This window comes from Chaetodon auriga, chromosome 19 (genome assembly GCF_051107435.1).
Source record: "Chaetodon auriga isolate fChaAug3 chromosome 19, fChaAug3.hap1, whole genome shotgun sequence".
NCBI classification, from domain to species: domain Eukaryota; kingdom Metazoa; phylum Chordata; class Actinopteri; order Chaetodontiformes; family Chaetodontidae; genus Chaetodon; species Chaetodon auriga.
The window spans coordinates 14,723,909-14,742,756 of NC_135092.1; the positions used below are offsets into that span (position 1 = coordinate 14,723,909).

Here is an 18,848-nt window from a genome sequence, read left to right on the forward strand (position 1 = left end):
TAACATGAGCAACTTACATCATAACAAACTTTCATGCTTCATTTTTCAACTTTCTCAAACTTGAAGACCACCTGCATACAGTGTTTATATACTGTACATTCTGATAATCTTCGGATACATTGTTAATCAGAGTGAAAGGTTATCTTGGTTTGTCTGCAGGAAAATTAAGAAGCCAGACATTTTACATAATGACCATTTTCAGAACAAATGGCAATTATATTTCTAGATCATATAGTCCATATTATTTTATTGATGAACTTAAACTCAAACAATGGAGCCATTCCACTCCTCCAGTTCAGTACTGGGATTTAAATATTTTCCATCACTGCAGTCCCCCCAATTATTATTTATGGAACAGATCTGCATTTCATTAGGTTGCTCTCTAAATGTTTACTTGCAATGTTTACTAGTTTTTATTCATCTAAATAAGTCTGTCTTTCAGTGGTGCCATCTGCTTTGTGTTAGCTATTAACAGGAGTGATAATGAATATATTTACAAGCTAGTAACTGTCTAATTCATGATTGCATACACTGTGGCTACTATATACAACTCTATCTCCTTGAAATTACATAAATGTATTCACTGCCAACTTGCAACCGCAAATACACTTTGGGAGAAACATAATGCTGCTTCGGTAATGTTTTTATCAACTTAATGAGGGAACATTTTTATTGAACGTATCTGCAAAGTTGCAAAATGTTCATACTGGCCATATTTGAACATAACATTTAATAACATAGTCCATTTGTTTGTCTTGAACATGATTTGTGTTTTATGGTTATGTTGAGGCAACTCAAAGCACTTGATTAAGATTAGGGTAAGATTGTGGTATTGGTTAATGTGGAAAAAGTCAATGATGGCTTAAAGCACAAGGCAGGACCACAATCTTACCCTAACCTTAACCAAAGTGTTTTAGGAGCCTAACCATACAAAGAACTCTGGATGTGAAACCTGGTCTCCAGTGTTAATGCCCTGCACTTTGTATGCCTATGTTTAAACTGCAGCACTGAACAGATGCCTGGATCTTTTCCCTTAGTTTGCCATAGAGAAATGTGGAGTATGTTTCAGCCAGTTTCCAAGCATGGTATGAAAACTCAACCTGCCAGCACAGGTGAGGATGTCAGCATCACAAATCTTATTTTGCCAAGCCTTGCAGTGTACAGCAGCATGTACATCACAACCGCCCCATACACATTTAGCTTTGTTGTAAGGATAATGCTTCTGTGATTCTGTGAGATTTGTATGCATTTATTCTGCTATTAACTTTCACACTGACATTCCCTTTTCTGGAAAGTGTGCTGCAAAGACAAGTGAAAGTTTCTCTGTTGACTATAATGCAAGACTTCGTACACGATTTTCCTGAGGAGGGTTGATGAATAGCTTCTATCCTCTTTGTAATACTTTGTAATCCTATAAGACCAAAACTACACATGTTTTGGAGATCAGTAATAACCTGCATTCTCTGCGTCTTTACCAGCATCGAGGGCACAATCATCTGCAAACAGATGATCACACAAAGCTTTGGACAGCTGTTGTAAAGTTTTCCAGCTGTTTTTGACAAGGCTGTCCTCTACTGTGCCAAAGGCATGGAATGCATCACCTAATTATCTACTTTTATGCACAAGGACACTGAATTATCGAAAAAGGCCATATGAAAAATGAAATACCTTAAATGAACGATATTGAAGGTGAACGGCAGATTCATTGCAAAGAAGATATTAAATTGTGTTCCCCATCAGATTTTATCCTGCAGAAGCTTTGCACTCAAGTATTTTATTTGTCTGGACACTCCAGTACTCAATATGGCTACACTAAGCTGAACACTGTTTAGATATGATAAAATTCACAATATCAGTAGCTTATAGCTCATAGCTGGTATGTTGCATGGGAAACTTGGCTGAGTGTTTTTAACTAGCTTTACTTTTTAGTTGGCTACCTGTACCGATCCAAATGTTTGCTACGTATGTCCCAATAGAGTGTTCAGTTCTCTTGCTTTTCTTGGAGTAAGTGTATTTATTAGGTTAAGTACCAAAAATTAGTGGAACAATAATGTATCTCTAGCAGACCATTTCATCTTGTGCAGAAATAATTGGTAATGATCTATTTAAGACTGACTGTTGACCTGATTCGGCCTGCATTCATTACCTTTCAAGTCCATTCCCCCAACTTTTATTGCGAGCAACGGCGAGAAGAATGCCGATTGAAAGCCAGATTTCTGCTACTTCACAAAGGCTAAAAGTAGAAAGAGACAGCTCCAAATACAGCGTGGACAAAAGTGAGTAAAAGGAGGGAAGGAATGAGGAAAAAAAATGAAGACAGAAAGAGGCAAACAATGAGAGAGGAAAGAAAAAAGAACGGTGAGTGCTCTGATGTTTTATGATTTTGGATGTGGTCATGGAGAGGAATGATGATGTCAATGGATGTTTTGACAGTCAGAATAAATCAAGGAGCTGATGCGTGACTACAGTACAGTTCAGGAGCAACCACGTGTGAGTTATTTAGCGGGGTGAGATGATGTATGTGATTATAACATACTCCTGACTTGCAAAAATCGAACAGCAGACATACTCACTCATGCACATGTAGCATAGAGCGTGTGCTCACCGATGGCTACCCTTTTATCCTCTCTGATATTGATCATTGCTGGGTCGCAAGTTTTTTTTTTTCTTTTACAGTCCCATTGAAAATTTAGCCCATAGACAATGGACACATATTGAAAGGACAATGCACGCGTCTCCCTGAAGACTTTTCACAAAAACAACCAAAAAAGGGCAAAAGAACTGCAAAAGGACAGAAGGGAAGATGAGATTATATAGCCTGCTGAGCTCTGCTGCTGCTTTTTCGCATGCATGACTAGCTCAAAGTGAAACAGTATTCAAATGTTTTCACATCAGATAGTTTTGGCATACCAACATCAGATGACTTCCTTTCTTCCTTTCGATTTACACAATCTTATAGGACCTGTACCCGAGCTTTGCATTTCAAGGGTGACGTGACAAAGAAGAAAGACTGCAATATATTTGCATCTTTTTAAAGTACTGCCTAGTGTTCAAAAACTTGCCATGAATGCATAATTCATTTATGATGTATGAGTGACACAATGCACCTAATATGCAGTTATCAAACGCATTAATCATAATGTTTATACTTTGGTTAATATGCAACACTGTTATTTGCCAGTTTGGGTCCTGAACCACAACTTAAAATAAACTCGGTGTGACAATATGCATTTGTACAAACAGTGTTAGAAATATGTTATTTCTCCCATAGGCGTAATAGAGAGGGGCAGCACGAGCTCAGTGACATGAGGCAACGTGTCATAATTGAACATTACATGTACAGTGTTAAATATACCACTGACAGCACGAGGAAGTGCTTAAGTAACTTTGATCCATCTGGAAGACTAAACAAAAGACAAATGTCTTTGGTCTGGTCGTCGGTGGCTCTTGAGTGGCTTACTGTATAATTATCAATTTAAGGACTCAGCAGGAGAACACAGTGTATGTTTTAGTTCTTTTTACAATCATATACCCGTACCTAGCAAACTCTGCCAACACATTCCATGGGTCAAACCATCTTTAATCAGAGCCATCTGAAAGCTATAAACTGTGATACAATTACATAAATATAAGGCCAGTATTCAGGCTTAGCAGGGGTACACTATGTCCCATCATTTGCACACAGTAAAGAGGCTGATATTGGCCTTTTCTGTGTAAATGTCAGTTTGCAAAAAGCAAATGATTGTAAGTAATAAAAATTAAATACCGAAAGACTCTAAGCCAACATCATAGATACAGGACAGTAGTTTTACAACAAATTATATAAAATGTCATTACAAATTGCACATTTGCATTATATATAAGCAAATAAGAGCACTTTCAATGTGAAATGCAGCATAAGTAACTCTAATTTCACCAGAGGGCAAAGAAATAGTTAAATCAATGGTGCTGCCCTCTCTCCCCACCGATTTAAGAGACATGAGATACAAGGTGACGCCACCTGAAGCTGCAAACTGATCCCACATAAGAGCACTGACAGTCAGTGCAGGAACCATGAGAGTGCTGAAAGGCATCTAGAAATACTGTCCAGTGCATGTAACCATTACCAAGCCAAGGAAACATTATTTACGAGCATTCATTTTTAGTCAAGGAGAGGTCAGTCAAACTAAAGGCAGACTTCTTGTGTCTGATCTTACGCCTGCGGAACGCTTAGCACGCTTAGTCCAAATTCATTCTCAAGGTTTGAACTGTTAATCTTTGAAAACTTGGCTTTAGGCTTTAAACATATGGCAGCGGTCTCCCGCTATATCTCTCCTAATCAAGCCACGTCTTGATTCAAAGTAGAGAAAGAGGAAATTCCAGCAACACTTGTTGTATAACAACAGTCTATGAATCAGCAGCACATGTTCTCACAAACCCTGACAAAGCCAGTGTGCTACAACACAATGGACTTTCTAATAAATATTGCTTTTCGTGCTTCCCAGTGTTAATAATTTATCACTCACTGCCTCAAAACATATGCCTTTGATTTGGTGCCCTGGTATACTTTAGCATAATCCCTTTATTAACACCTTGCCCTCCTACTCACTACAGCCTTCTGTTTGAGAGAGCACAGAAGAAGAAGAAGAAGAAGAAGAAGAAGAAGAAGAAGAAGAAGAAGAGAATATTTGCCTTCATTCAGTATCACAAGAGACGTGAGGTGAGGAAGATGGTTTGTGTGTGTGTGTGTGTGCGCGCGCGCGCGCGCATGCGTGTGTGTGTGTGGCTGAGGGAGTGGAGACCGGGTTGAGGAAATGACACGGGGTGATGAATCGAATGTGGAGTGTTCGCACATGCAAAATGATGGTATGACTCAACTGCTAAACTGGAAGTGTTTTCACAAGCCATTGGCACACACATACGGCTATCTCTGTGAAAGTTTGCTCATTTCTGCATCCTACAGAACCTTCGGTCATGCACTACCTCCAAGGTGGTAGCTTTTAAGTCCTTGCATACCAATCTAGAATTAGTTAATAATACTCAAAATCAAATCCATTAACTGCAGAATAGGATATTTAAACCCACCCAGAAGCAGCGTTTATGGTTCTACCCTTCTGAGGGGTTTCTCATGGGTAGGCCTGTGGTCCGTCAACATTTCTGTCAATACCAAAGCCAAAACAGCACACAGCTGGCAAAAATTAAGGCCCTCGAAATTCTATTACGGTAAAAGCCATTTTGCGTGTTCTCCAGCTTACATGGCGATTAAAACCTCATGGCAAATGCCAGGTGACCTTTTTAGTAAGCAGAGAGGGGAACAAATAATAGCAAATCATGGGAACATGACGAGACGGGCTGATGGACAGCGTACAAAGAGAACCGCTCCGATTCAAACACACACAGCCCTCGTAACTATCATGTAGTTGCAAAGTCATGTCAAGTTTATTCGTACAGACCAATGTCATATACAGTGTCTCAAAGGGCTTTGCTGGCCCACAACAGCAACAGTTCCTGACCCAGACTCACACAAATTCTCTAAGAAGATGAGGAAAACCCCTCTCGAAAAACATTGGCACATAACAAAAGACAGAAAAACGGTGAGGGGGTGGTCGCGGGATGGGAAAATTCAAAGAGAAATCCTTCCTCTGTGGGTAGCACGGGGTGAATAGTTGCCGTAGGCGCGCAATGGGAAATAACAAAGAGTGAACAAAATGCTGCAACAGTAGAAAACTGGAAACCCAAGAGTGGGATTATAAACCATAAGTACACAAAGAACATGCATGCAATTTACAATATACTGTATGCATCCTTACATGCAGGCAGACACACACGCACCAGCACAGCCCATGTTCACCTTATTTGTCCCTCTGTGGCTGGATATGGAGACAGGTGTGTACACGGTGGCATTTAGTCTGATGCTGGAAGCCAGATTTACTACTCTGTTATCCCTCACATATCATTACAATTACACCAGTGAATTCAGGCACAGTGTAATTACCTCAGCCATTAGCTGTGTGAGAGAGTGTGTGTGTGTGCGTGTGTGTTAGAGGGAGAGTGTACGTGTAAATCCTCAAGGTCAGTGGGTTCACACATTAGGACTTTTTTTTTCTGCTCAAAGAGGAAATTTGAGGGAAAGTGGCAGAAGAAAAAACACTGTGGTAAAGCACTGTTCATTCACTTTCTCAGCCACAAGTTCATATTGTAAATCGTTTGCCAGCAGATAATCAAAGGTTAAAAAACGACTGCGCTGCAAAACGTTAGTTGGTTTTGATAAAATATACACTATTTTAAGCCATGTTTGCGCTTTAAATTTCCATCATTCCAGCTCAAATTAATTTCACTTCATTAAAAAAGTCTGGTTCTCAAACCAAATCAGTAACACAAACCTGGACATGGGATTGCGAACAAATCGTTTCTGCAACATCACGACCAGAGGCTGGAGCTGAATTCTAATCTTACTGACAATTGAAATAATGTCCACATCTTGTAATAATAAGTTCATATCAAATGATCAGGTGCTGTATGTGTACATGAACACATACTACAGTGTGTGCTGGTCTATGTTTGTGTTTTATTTCTGTTCATCCCTCTTTCTCCTTCCCAAATTGCATTCCTGTTTGTCCTCAAACTCCCCTCTTTCTCCCTTCTGTTTTACTGTGTCTGTCTTTATATGTCAACCTAGTATCAGTCCAGGCAATTGCACAGTGGACTCTTTTTAAACAAACAAAACACAAGCTTTATGTTAACAAACAAATCACAAGCTTTATATTTCCTGTGGGCTGCCAAACCTGCTAGGGGCCTCTTCTGTTAAACTGTCAGCACTCAACCCTCCACTCCCCACGCTGAGCCTACGCAACGTCACCTTCCTCCCTTCCTCTCTCTCTCTCTCACACACACACGCACAGTAGACATTACACAGGTATACACAAACTGTCACATGGAACCGAACGCCACCTATGGCAGGAAATTCAAGGTGAAAAAAAAAGAGAAAAAAACAAGACACACATTTAAGTGTGCTTATGTGTGGGTGGGGGTTGCAATTGAGTTGCAGCGATTAACTCATGGCATCCAAGGCAGATATTTAGAAGCAGGAACAAAGCACTGTGGGAAATAGATTTTTCCAAGCAGGTTGCGTTGCACATGATTGTCCAAGTTTTTCTAATCAGGTAGAGGGACATCCCTTTGGACAACCCTGCTGAGGCATTGTGCTGGCAGAAAGATACATCATTAATTCATGAAAACTGTTTTTTTCATGGTTTGAGAGAGAAGGCTAAAATAGACTGGAATGGAATTATGTACATGTGCTGTTATGCAGAATCATGTGTTGAACTGTATTCTGCATTGTCCTTTTGTCTACATAATCTCAATTTGAAGTCTCCTAGTGCCATTACAATTTCATTTGTTGTCTGTATCAGGTCTTGGAGATTCCTCAAACTGTCTTTCTTACTTTAGTATACATCCACTGATCCACTGAACATCAGCTGTGATATATGTTCTTTTCTTGAGAATAAAAGTATATATTGCATGCTTTTCTTTTTACTTCTGCAGTACATCTGACAGGTAGAACAGCATATCATCAGCGTCACAACAGAACAAGACAGCCCTCTACTCGTTCTCTGATTCTGTGACCCACAAACATACTTGTCCAAGACTGAGAGTCTATAGCCATGTTAGCTGCTCCCTACAGTAGTGCTTTGAACTTACTGTTAAAATTGGTATGTCAACATGCTCATAGTGACAATGCTAACAATGCTCATGTTTAGCAAGTGTAACATATACCATATCCACCAATTTAAATTAGTTTGTTAGCATGCTAACATTTGCTGATCAGCACTAAACGTGCCATAGGGAATGTCATTAGTTTTGCCAGGATTTGGTCACAAACCAAAGTGGTAGACAACTCAAAGATTTGATTATGCTAAATTAAGTATCACCAAAGTTTTTACAAGACGGGAACATCAATATCTGTACAAACCATGGAAATCTATCCATTTTTTTGTCCAGACATATCATTTACATAATTTAGCATCATGGTAGCCAAAGAGGAAATGTCAGAGGATCATCAAAGTCATCAGGACTGTGTCAATTGGCAATTAATCTAGTAAATGCTGGATTAGTGAAAATTTTGTCCTGATGGTGGTGCTATAGGAAAGGTCAGGGGATCAACAAAGTCAGAGGACTTTATCCTCTGAGGACCACAAATATCTGTACAAAATATCCGTCCAACAGTGAGACATTTCAGTCTGGACTTAAGTGGCAGATGAACCAACAACACCAACAACCAACATTTCCAGTCCTTGGGCAATGCTAATGCCATGAGATAACAATCCCCTGCCTCGATCCATCAATGAACACACCATGATACAGTAAATAGGTTCAAATTCTGCACAAAGTAACATTAACAGAATCATGTTAGGTGTTTTACAGCAAGCTGGGTCTCAGTGTGTGAGATAAATGTAAATTCAAAAATCCAAAATATATATTGAAAACACAACAGACTTTATAGATGTCCCAAATGGGGATAAAATCTGAACCCTGGCAGTGTTTTCAAGCAATCCCTCTGAATTTTCCCCAACGAATTGGCAACCATGTGTCGTTTTATTCTAGCCAATGCCAAATACAAGAGCTGATGAATGCGTTATACAGGCACAATGTAGCTTTCCTAAAGTGACTAAGACTGCACCTGCATACCTATTAGCAGTGTCTTTTACTAATTTGGTCAACATCTGACTGATGAGACTGCATGTTGTTGTTGAGCAGTAAGTAATATAATGGACAGTTCGGTGGAACTCTTACATCTTGATAACACATTAATTTGCAAGAGTAATAAGAGTATTACGTCAGAGCCTTACACTTATCTGAAATTAATCAACTTCCCTCCAGCTAATAATAATTGAGTTTTCGTCCAGGGCATGTTATAATCAAAGATAAGATGTGATATTAGAAGCTAAAGTAACATATGGGTCTGAAAGAATGATGTAATGGCAAAAATCAATTAATTAATTATTTGACCATCCTTTGGGATAAATCTGATGTTTAATTTCACTGTCACTCTGTCAATCATACATAGCTCAATGAAATTTCTGCAGCTCTGTGGACTGATGGTATTTCAGGCATAAGGTTAAATGAGGTCATACCTAAACAAATGCTAAGTAAGTATGTAGTTCCTCACTCATACTCACACTGAAAGTTGTATCATGCAAACAAGGCTTCATTTTTTGCGTTCAACAGCCCCATCTTACATCTGCTGCTATAGATATTCATTGGCAGCATGGTCGATGCCCTGCCTGTTGGCCATATTCTTTGTGTCAGACCATCCTTGGTTCCTCTCCAGAACTATGGAGCTCACTGGCTCTAACAACCTGAGCATGACATGCTGTTTGACAACGGGCTGCCCCTGCCCTTTCTGCATAGCAAGAAATTGGGTCAGGTGTGGTGGTTCGTCACGGACTAATGGCACCATGGGTCCATGTCTACCATTTTGATGTGACCCGTGTGTGGTCTGTTTTTACTGCCCCAGGCTCCTTTTACTGAGGCTCTGTCTCCCCCTGGGTCTGTACTTAGCACTAAGAATAGACCTGTGGGTGTTGACAGGCTGTTGGCTTGTGTCTTACTGTGATGCTGCACTCTATTGACTGGTTGATGTGCACTGCGATCCTCCACCTGCTGTAACACAAGACTGGTGGGCTGTGGTGGCTTCAGCTGGCTCTGTGGAATAGACTTGTGTATGGTGAGCAATTGTTGCTTCCCCCTAACTCTCTTAGTTTACTGACTAGCATATACTTATTTGCCCTCTCTCATAAAGTGGCAAAGATTATGCAAAATAGAACAGTGGTTATCCTTTACAATCCGTGTTGTGTGGTTCCACGTGAAGCTCCCTGTAGCAACAGAACCTGAGAACCAATATAATTAAATGTTACTCAACAACACAACAAACTACTCTGTTTACTTTCTAGCACCCAACAGCTTTACTTCCATACAAAATACTGCAATTAAGAGGTGAAAGAGAGAAAACATTAGTTAAGGATTTTTGTGTATTGTGGCCATCGGGGCCCAAATACTGTATTAGCAGCAAAATGTGTCGAGGCTATAATTGTAATAGCTTCAAATAAATCGACGAAGGAGTGTGGGTCCTTTCCTGTTCATTAATGCAGAGAGAAATTCCATCACAAGCAAATATTTATTTCTATCTCGTTAAGTGTTTCCAACGCCCTGAATTGAAAAGTGAGACTAATCAATCCCAATTTAATGCTCAAATGCATTTTAAATTGATTTTTAGCAAGTACCAAATTCAACAAAGTTCAAGTCCAGACCACCATAATTTGCGTCATTGCTATATAACACATCAAGCTCTCATTAGTGTCCTTGTGACCGATGGAGACAAAATACCCGACAACACACAGTGATGAATGACAAGGAAGGCACTCAAGGGCAGCATCCTTATCATGTCTTAATTACAATTCCAGCACAGATCCATTCATATGAGTTAGAGGTTCCATGAACACACATTCAGTGTCCATATCTACTTAAGGGACACTGACAGAGAGTTATGGTTATTGAGAGAGATGGACTGACAAAAAAAATCAAACCAGGAAAGTCTAGACTATATGGCGAGGAGAGGGAGGCTAACAATGTGTGTGTGAAGAGGCAAAATGGGAAAGGAAGCAAAAAGGGAAAGGGAATGCAGAAAGCCCTTGGCCCCCTGCCTGCAATCTGCAATCTGCTGATGGCGAGGCTCGTGACGAGGAGGTGCACAGCGTCCATTTTTAGCGATGAGGTCATCTTTAATTAACAAAACAAAGAGAGTCAGCTGTGTCACTCCAATCTGTTATCTGCACCCATGCTCAAGGACACCGTTTATCTCCATATAATTCAATCTCTTTGAATGAGGGCTTATCGACGCATTGGGGGGCATTCTTGGTCTCAACCAATAATGGAGCTGTTACATAAACTGGGGAGGGGGATACCACTGACCCTGATCACTGAAGAAAGGGGGATATGAGGAGAGTAGAGAGGTATGGGGTATGTGACAGAAGAGGAGGGTAAAGAAGAGGAAGATCCACATGTCATGTATCCCACTAAGCTGGCTGCGTGAGCTGGGAGGAGGAAACTGGAACTAAAATAAGGGCAAAGATCAAATGGCTAATCTGTTTCTCAGTCCAACAGTGCCAGCATGAGGTGACATCATTGCTGTGTAACCCTCAGCACTGCTGCTGTCTGCGCCCCTCTTCCACTCCTCTACATGGCGATCTCCCTTTCCTCTCCTCTTTTCTCTCCTGCCCACTTTCTCCCTCTTCCTCTCACTTCGCCATGTCTTTTCACATTTTCATACAGTCCTCCTCTCACTTTCTCGATGCTGCCAGTTCTCGTAGTTCTGCCGCCCTGCCCTGCCCTCGGTTGTTCTTCGTGCCACAGAACCAGGTGTTATACAGCTGTGACGCAACACAGAGAGACTCACAGGTTTTTAATTAGCGCTAAGTGTGTGCATTTGTGTGAGGGTTGTGGGAAGCACAGTGCTACGCTGATGAGTGCATTCACAAAAAAGTGTCACCTCAGCATAACTGTGATTTAAGGACAAGACACCCAAATTAGCAGCTGACGAGACAATGGAGGGATTGTAAAAATGTGACAGTGGAACCCAGCAGCCTTCTGAATTCAGCTAATAAGGGATACTTTTGGTTAAGCCTTTTATAAAACAAATTTCCTCACATTTTTGGCACCTTCTTTTGTTTTTGTTTTTTTTTGTCTGGGAACTCCCGGTGGATAGACAGGAACCAGAGCTGAAGGGTGTCTGACATTACAGTGTAGGTGGCCACTAAGTACTCCCATGCAGTCAAAATATACTCTTTTGCAAAACAATGTGCAGTTGCAAAGTAGATGTTTTAATGGTAGAGGTTAATTACCAGGCTGTTGTACCTTAGATGACTTAAATTTAAATAAATCAGGTGAGTTTCTTATCATTGGCTAATGCCATTTCCACGTATCTTTAGAGGATTATTTTTGCAATTTGACGACATGTTGAAAGAACAGGTTGACAGCACATGCTGTAAATGTTCATTATCATCTACAGAACTTACAGTTACTACTTCTTCATTGCTCTGATGCTTATTTTGGGCTGAGGCAAGTATTAAAGCTACCACTTGAGATTTTCCAGCATTTGTCCATTTTAACGCTCTTATCAAATGTCTTAATATCGTCTGTGAGCCTCGATATCTTCTTACATATCACAGCTGGTCTGACCTATTGCTGTAGAGGAATGCTGAGCCCCACACTAATACATCAGCACTGCCTTTCTGACTGGTGTCTCTGTGAATGCTGTCTCTGCCTTGGTGTGCCATCTAGAGGCCTGTGTGAGGCCCAGTGAAGTGGATCATTCATATCCCATCACTGATGTGACTGAAATCGGAGGAGGAGAAGAGGTTTGTAAAATAAACTCCACAAGGGTGCCTTAGAGTAGGAATAAGTAGTTTAAAAGATCAGGTACACTATAATACACGAAAGAAAACAGGCAAAATGTGGCACAAAGTAAAAGCGATACATGACACTTTGTGTTGGTGTGGGCGAACAGAACATTAATGATTTGTTTTGACCTATTGTTTGATATACATATGACTGTTGTAAGTACAAAGCAGTCATAAAACAACCAAAAACCTTTTAAAGTACATGTTTTTAAATGCTTTCCAAAGGTGCCCACTAATGCTTTTCTATAGATGCAGCTGTCTTGTGAATCAGACAACACACACTTAAATATTGTTTACAGCTAGGATTTCAGGAATACGATGCTTTTCCCTATAGCGCTGGCCACTTGGTTGAAGCATATTTACAGGCAGATGTAGCACCAGCAGGGTTTCATTTGACTTCTGCTCCATATCTTGAAACACGAGGAGTAAGCAGACAGGGAGGGAAAAGAGGTAAATGTTTTGCTAAGGAATTAAAATGTCACTGATGATCAGGGTTTCCTTCAGTTATACTTCTGTTCACACACAGTCAGTGCCCTTTAACAGGATCTACAAACTTAATTACTCTCCTCTGCATAGCAGGGCACCAAAATTTACATTTGAATTTCCCAGCCGATCGGGATGAGTGATCATGTTTGGAGACTGTGTATGGCCATTAAGACTCACTCACATCTGCTTTTTTTCAGCACTTGAATAAACCCTGTTGAGACTATTAACTGCAATCTGGGATGACCTCATCTTCACCTACGCTTCATCTCAGTGAGTCAGTGCCCCTCTTGCCTTCCTGGCCTTGTAGGAACAGGTGATCCCTCTCTGTCTGCTCCATCTGTACATCTGGCACTAGCAGTGTTCGGACTTCTTCTGTGCTAAGCCGCAGGACGTGGCTCTTGGCAGTAATGACAGTATCTGCAGTACCCTCATCCTCGCTGTTCATTTTCGTGACAAAGAGGGGATGGATGTTCTGAATCAGACACCCTCCACTGACGTGTTGGTAGAAGCCCCTGCTTTGCTTGCTCTCGACTTCCTGCGTCACTTGCTGTGCACACGCTGACATGCTATGTTAAGCACATAGCCTCGGTAAGCTAACGGCAGGTGTTTATCTGCTATGGCGACAGAGTTCTTGGGAACCCCCTATCAAAGCAAATTGGCTTGTGATTGTACCTCAAGCAGGACACACTGCCTTTCATTTAAGCACACTCCAAAATGGTATTTCTAAGACTGCTCTGTTCAGTGGATCGCTCTGAAGACAGACATGGCTGCGTCTTGGTCTGAACTATGCAGCTGTACATTCCTAGGCAGGGATCCCTCGACACTAACTTCCCCAAACTAGGTGTTGGCTTCATTGCACTCTCTTTTAATGGTTTTGTTGAATCTATCCAGGAGAGAGTTTAATCTCACAGTGCCCTCACCTTCAACTTTGCTGCAAGGATGGGTCGATTGTTCTGCGCCAAGATGATCACAGACTCTCCATGGACCTGATCTGGGTGTGTGTGCTCTGTCATGGTGGTGGGGTGTCTTACTGGGTGATACCTTGAGACCCCTTTGCAGTTATTAAGTTGAGTTGTGTGTCTGATTCCCAGTGGGCCTTCTGCATTGACAAATTGACAGTGAGTGTGGGGTCTCACAGAGCTCAGCAGGAATGGTTGGCAGCAGCCCTGTGTCCTACAGCTATGTTCTCATGTTATTTAAGAAATCTATCCATGTCCAAGGTTATATGTTATCAGGTAGATGACAGATAGAGTGGCAGCATTTTTCATGAAGAGCCAGGGGTTCATAGTAGTGCTGAGCCATTTCCAGTGGATAACAAAGTTCACTGGGTGCCTTTCTGCTCACATTCTTGGGAAGGAAACCTTGGCTTTACTATATATGTGATTTAAGAGCCAGCAAGCAGACAACCTCTTGTGATTAACTGCTAATGTGAGCACTAAGATCAACTCTGGTGCATATCAGAGTCCATGAGATAGGACATGAGTACTATCACATAGGTCAACATTTTGGGGCCTGTTGATACTGTGCATGCACTGTAGGTGTTACTCTTTGGCATGAACTTGGGGTAGTCTTGAAGTCGCCATAGGAAACAACACGAATAGAAGGGAGTCTTTGTTGGTCTCAGGGTTTCCTGTCCTGCCGAGCTATAGCTTCAATTTTACTGAAATGTATCTTTGTTGAAAATAAATGAAATGGTAGTCGGTTAAAAGAGAGGGTACTCACAGATGATAACCATCTGTGAAAAAGGAAAACAACTGGGGATGTTCCAGGTGTTGATTCTCTTCACAACCATGCATATATGGGTCCAGACCTGGGTGGTGGTGAGAATACTGAGGGCTGCCAGTAGAGCATCATGTCAGTATAAACAACAAGATATATGAACCAAGGGCTCAGCTGCTCTCCTTGCACATCAAAGCAGCAAGTCTATCTTCCAGTCACTGTTGACCTCAGGGGGAAGATTTGTGAGTGACCAGGGAGGAGCCTTCAAGAAAGTAGCCTTCACTTTCTTTTTTCTAACCAGCACTGATAAGTGGGGTGATCTAAAGGAATTGGAGACAGGGACCTTGTTCCTGATGGTTTCTGCAGATGTGAAAGGAACAGAGTGATGCTACAAAACACCCTGATCCCTCTAGAGCCTTCCTGGATATGCGAAAAGAGTGACAAAGACAAGGCAGGCATGATAAGCCCCGTGAATGGAAACAGCATGATGATATCCTAAAGCATTAAAGTCTTTTTCATTATCTCAATTTATTTTCTTCCCTGCTTTTACTTTCGGGTCCTTATTTTCTTGAATCACTGTGAAGACACAGGTAGAAGTGCAAACTGTCCTGCTCTACATGGGCATAATGTCCTTTTCTGTGTTTACAGCCAGCTATCATCAGTCAGGACTTATGACGGCAGAAAATATGATTCTGATGCAATGAATGAATGAATAATGATGCATTTGTGTTTAAAGTCAGACATAAGCCACAGTACACTGAGCCTGAAATTGACAAATTGCAGGGAGAGGCCTCAGCAGCATTAGAAACAGTCAGTGAGCTGACATGGTTGATCCTTAGACCACCCACCATAATGATGGAGGGTTTATAACTAAAGAAGACACCTCCAAACAACACACTCAAAAACTCTGACGTGTGTTTTCCACTTGCCCACTGCAAGAAAATGCGCAGCCCTATGTTATGTTATGAGCAGAGGCGTAATATCGTTTTTATAAATCTACATCGAGCGAGAGGGAGTCACATTAGCAACATTTATGGATATTAGCTTAGAAGAAGATACCATTCACTGTCAAGATTTTCAAGGACTCTATGATTGCATCCATTCATGCAGGAAGCTGGTAGGGATGAAAAACCCGAGCCAAAGGGTGACATATGACATCATTTGAATCGGCTTATTAACATGGATAAAACTGTCACCCAGCTAGTGGAAAAACTCGCTGCATTCCAAAACAGATACAACTCCTCATCTGCAGTGATAGCTGGAGTAATGATGGGGGATTTGGAGGTTTAAAAAAATAAATAAACTACTTATCATTGCAGATCCACACGCAGGTGATGAAATTTGTGAATGACTCTTAGTCTGCTGTTGTGCTGGGGATCATCATTTGAATAAGCAAGGATACATTGACATATACAAGCAATAACTTAAAATATATATGGCTAAACTTACTAAGCTAGACTTTTTGATTACATTTGTTCACATAACACTTGAAAATGGGTCGTTTCAAATATGTGGACAGAATTTTAACTGAGAGCACGCTACTGGTTGAAGTTTACCTGGAATCCATTTTCAGTAAGGCTGCTTGAATAGCCCTGAAACAAAGTAACAGCAGGTCGCACACAGTGTTTTCCCAGTGAGTTGAATCTCTGGAATCAAGTCCCTCTTGCAATTAGAGAAGCCAAATCTGCGGAAACCTTCAAGCCAAAAAATCAAGACCTATTTATTCTCATGCTCAAATGACTGACCTTAATAATATCTATCTCAGGGGGGATACAGTACCTTCTCCTATCCTAGTCTAGACAGCACTGACATAGAAACATGGCTTTGGGAACCCAGTGAGAGCCGCATCCAAGTGTCTGCATCTCCACACTCGCTCTCTGTCTGCCATCTGTATGAGTGTGCACATGGCTGAATGTGTGTGCTCTGAGTGTGTGACTCATGCTCAGCATGGCTGAGTGTCTGTGTGTGGCTGTCTGTTTATCTTTCCTCTCTCTCAGACACCAGCCCGAAGCAGTGTTTCAACTTGGCAATGGATGTGGATGCAGCCTCAGCTTCTGTGGATGCCGGCGCCGGCTGAATCCCATCCGCTGGACGCAGGTGCTGCCCTTACTACTGACCAAGTCGGCGGTGACCGAAGTCCCATCCCTCCCCCCACACCGTGTTTATCTGTGTCTCATCTGCCTTCTGATTTCAATGGCACCGTCCACGTAGCTGTTCTTTGTCCTCTTTTGTCATCAGGCATCTATTTTGACATAGCTTGCCCAAATATTTTCCTTTTCAATTTCTTTTCTTATTTTCTGGGAAATTTTTTCTAATTTGACATTTTCTTCTTTCTTTCTAAACCCGACTACCAACTGTCAAATGCTCCAGATCCAGCTCTGAAAGATGTTGTTTGTACTGTATTTAAGTTCTATTGTGATTAGCTGCCCAGCCCCTTATCTGACATCAAGCTGTTCGGAATGGGTTGTTCAATTGGTGCAATTTGATCACATAAAGTGTCATCTTTGCCTTTCACTTGCACTTAATAACATATATAACTATAACGTCTTGTTTTCCATACTATTCTATAACATTAACACTTTAAAAGTGAAACTGAACACCTCACATTGCTCTATATTGCCAAATATCAGCCCTGACTAAGCTTTGGATCAGGAGTTTTCCCTACGATTGTCTAAATTGTCAAATACGGTTTACTGTAAATCAGCCGAATAATCCTTTAGTGTGTACCCACCCTCAGATGTTGGAGAAGAAGGCTTGACTGCAAGCTCACTGGTTGAAATCATCACGCAGTCTTGGAAAATATGAACAGGGAAAATGAAGGAGAAACACTTGCTTTCCAGAAAACCACCAAGATGCCCTCGAGCAAAGTATTTATCCAAGTATTTATCCCCAAACTGCTCCATTAGAGCTGCTCAGTGGCCAACGGTAGAGGACTGGTTTCACTGGCAGCTTCCACAGGGGAATGTGTATATGGGTGTGCGTGTCTGTGTGTATCTGTGTGCAAAAGTCAAGAGGAGCACTGCGGAGAAAAAAGAGTTTAAGACCACTAAAATGAGTTTGTTGCTTTGTAGCCACAAGGTGAGCAGGTCGCAAGGCTAAACTGGACTTATTTACCCAGCTTATCCAGTTTTATTATACAGTCTTCCATTTTTTTGGATGCCTCAAAGATGATCCTTATATAAGAAGTCAGCAGTGGGTACAGAGAGTACAAATCCAATAATTCCAAAATAAGTCAGTAAGTGCGAGAAAATGACACTTCTTAAATGCTCCGGCTTTTATTTGCTGAGTCCAGAGAACAGGATCTCATCATTTTAAGAGGCCCCTATTATTTCATAAATCGACCCCTGCAATGCCTTCCAAGTTTGTATCAGCAATCTTGATCCCCCCGTTTTGGAGAACAAAGAAGGTTTTGTGTAGCTAAAGTTTTCAGTGTTTGCAGTAGAAGAGGGAGCCACACAGATGCGTACCTATGCAGCTCAAAACGCATGATGTTTCCACTGAAGGAGAACCTATAGTCTGCCACAGCTCCCTGCCAATTGACATTGCCTACTCTTCTGCAAGAGGGTCATAAACCGAGCACGCACATAATCAATGCACGCAACCAAGTTAGCTCTTTTGTTTACCCACCAAAGTTCTATTTTAATTTTGTCCAGACACAAAGTTGAGAGTAAACAAGACAGACATGACTAACAGTTTAAGAACGACAGGCATGGAGGGAGGACAAAGAGACAAAAGACGAAGACAATGGCTTCTAATCTGAATTATACTGTCTGTTATGACATGATTTATAGTGGTGACTGGCACATAGCAGAGTGAGTCACCGACACCATCTGCCCCTTCCTACCTCACCTCTGCCAGCATGCCTGTGTCTAGCTGTCTGTACCCTCTCTTTGCTTGCTGGTGCCCATGCTTCATCAGCACTCCTCCCAGGGGTGATGGATGGCCTGTCCATACTTCCCAATGACTAAAGCCAGCTTCTTCCAGACCACCTCATTTCTCCAATATTATTAAATTCCTTCCTATCACCCTTCCTCTGACTCACCCCAGCCCCTCGTCACAACCATGACCACTTCCCAAGCCCCACGGCACAATGGTCAGCACCATTTATGGCAATTGATAAATTGCCCTACGTCATCTTCTCTTATCCTCAGTCTGAGCTCCTCCTTCTGTTCTGTATCCAGAACAAAACTTTAACCTCATTCCCTC

General features: G+C 41.5%; 1 protein-coding gene across 1 annotated transcript in view; it reads right to left on the reverse strand.

The window, feature by feature from the left end:
• astn2 (astrotactin 2) overlaps window positions 1-18,848 on the reverse strand; it is a 259,439-nt gene that overhangs the window by 17,459 nt on the left and 223,132 nt on the right. The gene's annotated exons all lie outside the window — the stretch shown is intronic.